Consider the following 7,597-nt stretch of genomic DNA (forward strand, 5'->3'; position numbering starts at 1 on the left):
GGCCGGAGACCGAGCGCGCCCCCTGGTCGCGTGGAGGGCGAGGAGCAGACGCCGGCAACACCGGGAGCAGGACGTCAGTCAGGCGCGCGTCTTCTTGGTTAGAATGGGCGATTGCGGGGAACCCGCGTCCCTCGGATCCTGGGCATCTTAAACGGTCTGTCTCTTCTCACAGCCCCCCCAGAAACGGCTTCCAAAGAGCAAAAATGGCCCAAGTGGACTGGAAATTACAAATGCCAGAAGGAACCTAGGGGTAGAGAGTAGCCCTCAGCATGTGTTGATGCTGGAGGTCAACCAAGGGTCGCCAGAAGGAAGTGCCTTCAGAGGCGGAAGTGTGCCCCGTAGAGAGGTCTGTACTTCGGTCAAATCTTCTAGCCGAGGCTAATTCTTCCAAGAGTGGCAATGAGGATATTTAGTAATGTTCCTGAAACACAATGCTTTCTGCCCACGTCATTCGTCATTCCTCTCTAAGTCGGTATCCTTACGGGCTGTTCATTGCTTAGTTCGTAAAAGAGAGGCCACATCGCCTGGCGCTCCAGTCACTGCATTCTTCAATTCATTCATTCGCTCATTCAGCGATTATTAACTACCAGCACGACTGACCTCAGTGTCCACCTCTATTTGATGTAAACTGCCCATACTGCGGTATCATCCCCTTCACACAGCCAATCGGGACTACAAAGTGGTCCTCCTGGCCAGTTCTGTACTTCCCTGCAGTAGTTCTGTACCATCTTTGCCCCTTTTGCACAAGATCTTCCCTTCTCCTGAATTCCTGTTTCCCAACTAGGTATTGCCCAAATTCCGACCCATTTCTCAAGGTTCATCCTAAATTTCACCTCCTCAATATAACTTCCCTGATTCCCTAACCTGAAGTTCTCACTCCCTCCTTGTAAATCCATGGCTCCTCATAAATTTCATGGCTCTATTTATAGTACTTCTCACCTTCCTAAATATGTGGGTCTGTATATATAATATTATTACGTGTTATATATTATACATTTTATTATATATGCATAACCTATATATGAAATCAAACAGTTGCATTTTTTTGTGATACCTACCTAATCCTTGTTTTTTTAGGCCCCCCTCTCCACTGGGAAACATCTGTTAACACCTTGGCTCCATGCCTTAATGTTTCAATCATTGTCACTTTTTCAACTAGTCTCCTTTTCATTTCTAAGACTCACTTCACTTTAATTTAAAACTTGAATCTCATGTTCGTCTCAAAAATTTCCTCCCTTTGGCAGCTCAGCCCGAGGAAGTGAGGGCTGGGCAACAGGGACCCGCTTCACACTCTTTGACCTCCCTCGGTCTCCTCTGCACCTACTCCTCTGGTGATGGGCAGAGAAGAGGGGGCGGGGAAAGGCCATGACCAGGAAAGCCTGTAGTCTTCTTCCTCACTGGCCATTGCTGTTGCTTATGGGACTCCAGGATGCCCTGCTAAGGAAGCTCCCCGGGCACCAGCATCCCTTTGAAATTTGGCTACATATTCCACAGGGCACCCCTACACCCCCAGGTGACACCCTGCCACATTTCTCTGCTATCCTCACCTTTTTGTCCCACTGTTTGCCTCTTCTGCCACGATTAGAGGCATCAATCTCATCTCCCCATGGCCAACTCAGGTGTGAAGGCACATGCAGACTGCAAATTTTCTACTTCTTTGAATTGAAAACTTAAGCAAACCATCTCCATCTGACAGACTCTAGCACCACCCCCAGTATGCAGATCCTGGCATCTCTCCTGTTGTTTGTTTGTTTGTTTCCTCCTAGAAAGCCAGAGTTAGGTTAGCAGGTCTCCTAGCTTAAGGGATGTTCAGCTTCCTAAGAGGAGGTGGGAAAAGATGGGGGCCCATTTCTCTCCTTTGACACCTTTCAGTGGGCTAAGAATGAAGGTGCCCTGTGGTTACTCCCATTTCAGGCTGCACCTCTGTGCTTAGAAGGAGATAGATTCATTGCCTTTTGTTTTCAGCCACAATTCTGGGACAACAGGAAAACTGCACTGCATGTCCTATTATATATAGAGAGATATATATGTACATTCAATCCGAAGAATTTTATGAATGTCTTCCTTTTCTAAATGATTTCTTATTTGTCATTCTCCCCCCCCAAAAGGGGTAATTGTGGCACTTTCAGGAACTTTAAGGGTTCAGAATACAAATTTTGGACTTAAGCATATCTAAACTCCTCAAATTCTACCATGTACAGAAAAATGCAGAAAGAGTTGCACAGCCTCAGAAAGATGTTACATCCCAAGCATTATGGGAACAGTATTTGATTTCTTTTCAGTTTACAAAAATATTTTAACTTAATCTCACAACTAAACATATGATCTGTCTAGGCCAGGTAGAACCATCTCAATTTTACAGAAAACTATTAGAGATGGACAATTCAGGATAATGTGTAAGAGGCTGAGCTCTAAGGAAGATCCTTTCGGCTGGCTCATCCACTTACTCCCTTCCCTGTATCCTTATCTGTAGTGTGGCAATGGCACCATGAAGGTGATGCTATTCCAGTCCTCATTTGATTGTTGTAAGAATTAGTGCAATAGTGTATGTGAAGTGTTTAGCATAATGTCTGCTCAGTAGTAAGAGCTCAGTAATTTAATCTACTGCAGAAAAAAAAATAAGACAAAATTTCAGTATTTTTTTTTTTTAGAAAGGACATTATCATTTACTACAGTTTTCATTATTGGCAGCTGTAACCTTGTGGTTGAGCTAATACAAATAGCCCCTAAAATGGATCATTTTCTCATTAAAAGGTAAAAGCCTCTTTAAGTAAAAAATACCTAGGCCTGGTCCAGGTTCAACTGCTGGATCTTGAAGCATAAAGAATGACAATATTAAAAAAAAAAAATGTTGGCTCAGGGACCTCTCTGGTGGCGCAGTGGCTGAGAGTCCGCCTGCCGATGCAGGGGACACGGGTTCGTGCCCCGGTCCGGGAAGATCCCACATGCCGCGGAGCGCCTGGGCCCGTGAGCCGTGGCCGCTGAGCCTGCGCGTCCGGAGTCTGTGCTCCGCAACGGGAGAAGCCACAACAGTGAGAGGCCCACGTACCGCAAAAAACAAAAACAAACAAAAAAAAAAAGTTGGCTCAAAGGGTAAACTTTGATTTCCATCAAGCCACATTGCAAGACTAGAACTAATCCTAAGAATTTAAAGAGTATCTTAAAATATATTTTTGTCAAATATGTAAGCTCCAAAAATGAGACCCTGCACTTTTAAAAAATATTTGTAATGATATCTTTGCAAATGAAAGTTTAAAACCTTCAAAAAAATACTTGGAAACACAGCATGCTGAATTTGTCAATAAGGTTCTTAAAATTAAACAAAGAAAAGAAAAAGACATACAGTTATCAGAACAGTTTCTTGGTCATTCAAGAGAAAACTAATATCACCACATTTGGTGGCATATCATTTATAGAGCAAAAGATAAAATGATCTATACAGCTACTGGAAAGTTTTTCTTCAAGCAGTTATGGATCTAGTACATAGGATTTATATGATAAATTAAAAATTAAACCTGTTCAATTGCAGAACATTTAGAAGCAATGCTGAATACTCAGCTAAAACATGTTATGGAGAGTGTAAACCAGCATGGCAGGGTGGATTTTGCAAGCTGTAGAACACTTCAGATATAAGAATGTGGCAATGCATTTTTATAAAAGATGGGTTGTGTTGTCTAAATTTAATCCCACAGCTAACTAGATTAGATATATGTAGTTAGTTTGAAAAAAGTGCACTTTAAGTATATAATAAACTGAAAACAATGTAAGGAAATTGCAGGTGATGAAGAAGCAAATATGGCTGGGAAATGTAGTAGAGTTTGTGTGCTTTAACTTTTATGTGAACAATGTCAAATATGTTAAAGTATGCTGAACTTCCATGTGTCATCACTCAGCTTAAACAGTGACTGATTCATGAACAAACCTATATCCCTATTCACTTCCCCCAAATACAGAGCTAAATCCCTCATAATATATATATATATATATATATATTTTTTTTTTTTTTTTTTTTTGCGGTACGCGGGCGTCTCACTGTTGTGGCCTCTCCCATTGCAGAGCACAGGCTCCGGACGCGCAGGCTCAGCGGCCATGGCTCATGGGCCCAGTCGCTCCGCGGCATGTGGGATCTTCCCGGACCGGGGCATGAACCCGCGTCCCCTGCATCGGCAGGTGGACTCTCAACCACTGCGCCACCAGGGAAGCCCCCTCATAATATTTTTAAACAAATTCTACACATCATAAAATTTCATCATACCTCAAATGATGAGCTCTTTTTTAATATATAACCACAGTACATTATCATACCTAAAAAGTTAGCAATATTTCCTGAATGTCATTAAATATCAAATCAGTGTTCCAATTTTCAGTTGTTTATATAATCCTAAAGTTTTTAAAATTTTTATATTTTGCAGTTTGAATCAGGATCCATGTGAGAGCCACACTTTGCAACTGATTGATATACCTCTTAGGTCTCTTTCAATCTATTCATCTCACCTCCTTCTCTTTGTTTTCCTTTCCAAGTTATATATGAAGAAACCAGATTGTCCTGTGGAGTTTCCCACTGTCTGTATTTTGGTGTAGTTTTGTACCTTCCTCCATCCTTTGTAGGATATTAAAAATTTAGACCAAGGGTCAACAGACCATGGGCACAGACCAAATCTGTCCCATTCCCTGTTTATGTATTTTTTAAAAATAGACTTTATTTTTTAGAACAGTTTTAGGTTCACAGCAAAATAGAACAGAGAGTACCAAGGGGTCCCATTACACTTCAATGTGTTTGAAATTGTCTGCATAAAAGGTAAAAACACCCCAACAAACTCCATTCCTTCTGGCATTCCAGATATATAATATTTCATTATCCTTCAGTTACAAATATTTTATTTCCAATATGATGTTTCTGAATATGCGTTTTTCAGAAATGCATTGCTTAATGTCCAGCCGTTTGGGAGATTTTTCTTTGTTATCAATTTCTAGCTTAATTGCAGTGTCCAGAAAACAGATATGAACGATTTCCATTATTTGACATATTTTATGCCCCAACATGTAGTCAATCTTGGTAAATGTGTCACCTGCATGTGAGAAGCACATGGAATGTACAATTTGACCTGACAGCTCTCTTGTCCTTCCCCAGCTCCCTTGCTATGTCCCCTCACAGGCCTTGACCTAATGCATCTCCTGCATGGCTACTCCAGTCAGTGCATCTGCTTTTAGAGGACCCGGACTAACACAAACCCACTTACCCCCTACTGCCTTTTATGCAATTGTTGCAAGGTACTTACTTGCACATATGTTTTAAATCCCACAGGACATTATTGTATTTTGTCTTTATATCTAGGCTATTTTTAGAGCAGTTTTAGGTTCACAGCGAAATTGGGAGGAAGGTACAAAGATTTCCCATCTACCTCCTGCATCCCACATGCGTAGCCTCCTCCGTTATAACACCCCACGAGACTGGTACATTTGTTACAATTGATGAACGTACGTTATCATCCAAGGATTTTAGTCTACATTACAGTTCATTCTTCGTATTGTATGTTCTATGGGTTTGGGCAGATGAATAACGACCTTTACCCATCATTATGGTATCATACAGAGTATTTTCACTGCCCTAAAGCTCCTCTGTGCTTCACCTGTATATCCTTCCCACCCTCCCCCCACTCCCAATTCCTCACAATCGCAGATCTTATTACTGTCTCTATAGTTTTGTTTTTTCCAGAATTGCTGTATAGTTAGAATCATACAGTATGCAGCCTTTTCAGATTGGCTTATTTCACTTAGCAATATGCATTTAAGGTTCCTCCATGTTTTTCATGGCTTGATAGCTCATTTCTTTTTAGTGCTAACATTTCATTGTCTAGATGTACCGCAATTTATCTGTTCATCTACTGAAAGACATCTTGTTTGCTTCAGGTTTGGGCAATTATGAATAGAGCTGCCATAAAAGCCTGTGTGCAAGTTTCTGTGTGGACATAGTTTTCAGTTCCTTTGGGTAAATACCAAGGAGCACAATTACTGGATCGTGTGGTAAGAGTATGTTTAGCTTTGTAAGAAGCTACCAAACTGTCTTTCAAAGTGGCTGTACCATGTGCATTCCCGCCATTAAGACCGAACGTTCCTGCTGCTCCAATTCCTTTTTTTCTTTTTTCATTAACGTATAGTGGATTTACAATGTTGTGTTAGTTTCTGGTGTACAGCAATGTGATTCAATTTGACATATATATGTGTATATGTATATATATTCTTTTTCATATTCTTTTCTTTTGGTTTATTACAGGATACTGAATAGAGTTCCCTGTGCTATACGGTAGGAACTTGTTTATCTATTTTATACATAGTAGTTTGTATCTGATAATCCCAAACTCCTAATTTATCCCTCTCCCACCCACTTTCCCCTTTGGTAACCATAAATTTGTTTTCTATGTCTGTGAGTCTGTTTCTGTTTCATAAATAAGTTCATTTGTATCATATTTTAGGCTCCACATATAAGTGATATCATATGGTATTTGTCTTTCTCTGACTGACTTACTTCACTTAGTATGATAAACTCTAAGTCCATCCATGTTGCTGCAAATGGCATTATTTCATTCTTTTTTATAGCTGAGTAGTATTCCATTGTGTATATGTACCACATCTTCTTTATCCATCTGTCAATGGACATTTAGGTTGTTTTCACATCCTGTTGTTCCACATTGTTTCTAGCATTTGGTGTTGTCAGTGTTCCAGATTTTGGCCATTCTAATAGGTGTGTAGTGGCATCTCATTGCTTTAGTTTGCATTTCCCTGATGCTACATGATGCATCTTTTCATATGTTTATTTGCCATCTGTATATCTTACTTAGTAAGGTGTCTGTTAAGGTCTTTGCCCCATTTTAAAATCAGGCTGTTCATTTTCTTGTTGTTGAGTGTTAAGTGTTATTTGTATGTTTTGAATAACAGTCCTTTAGCCGATGAGTCTTTTGTAAACATTTTCCACCAGTCTGTGGCTTGTCTCCTCATTCTCTTGACACTATCTTTTGCAGAGCAGAAGTTTTTAATATTGTGAAGTCCAGCTTACAAATTATTTCTCTTATGGATCACATGTTCATGTTGTATCTAAAAAGTAATTGCGGTCTTCCCTGGTGGCGCAGTGGTTGGGAGTCTGCCTGCCGATGCAGGGGACGCGGGTTCGTGCCCCGGTCCGGGAGGATCCCGCATGCCGCAGAGCGGCTGGGTCCATGGGCCATGGCCGCTGGGCCTGAGCATCTGGAGCCATTGCTCTGCAGCGGGGGAGGCTGCGGCAGTGAGAGGCTGGCGTACCGCAAAAAAAAAAAAGTAATTGCCATACCCAAGGCCAACTATGTGTTCTCCTATGTGTTATTCATAGCTTTATGTTTTACATTTAGGTTTGTGATATTCTTTGAGTTAATTTTTGCAAAGGGTGTGAAGTCTGTTTCTGTATTCAAATTTTGCATGTGGATGTCCTATTGTTTCAGCACCATTTGATAAAAAGACTATCTTTTCTTCACTGTATTGCCTTTCCTCTTGTGTCAGAGATCAGTCGACTATATGGATTTATTTCTGGGTTCTCTATCTTGTTCTATTGATCTGTCTATTCTTT

This window comes from Phocoena phocoena, chromosome 12, assembly GCF_963924675.1.
Source record: "Phocoena phocoena chromosome 12, mPhoPho1.1, whole genome shotgun sequence".
Taxonomy (NCBI): domain Eukaryota; kingdom Metazoa; phylum Chordata; class Mammalia; order Artiodactyla; family Phocoenidae; genus Phocoena; species Phocoena phocoena.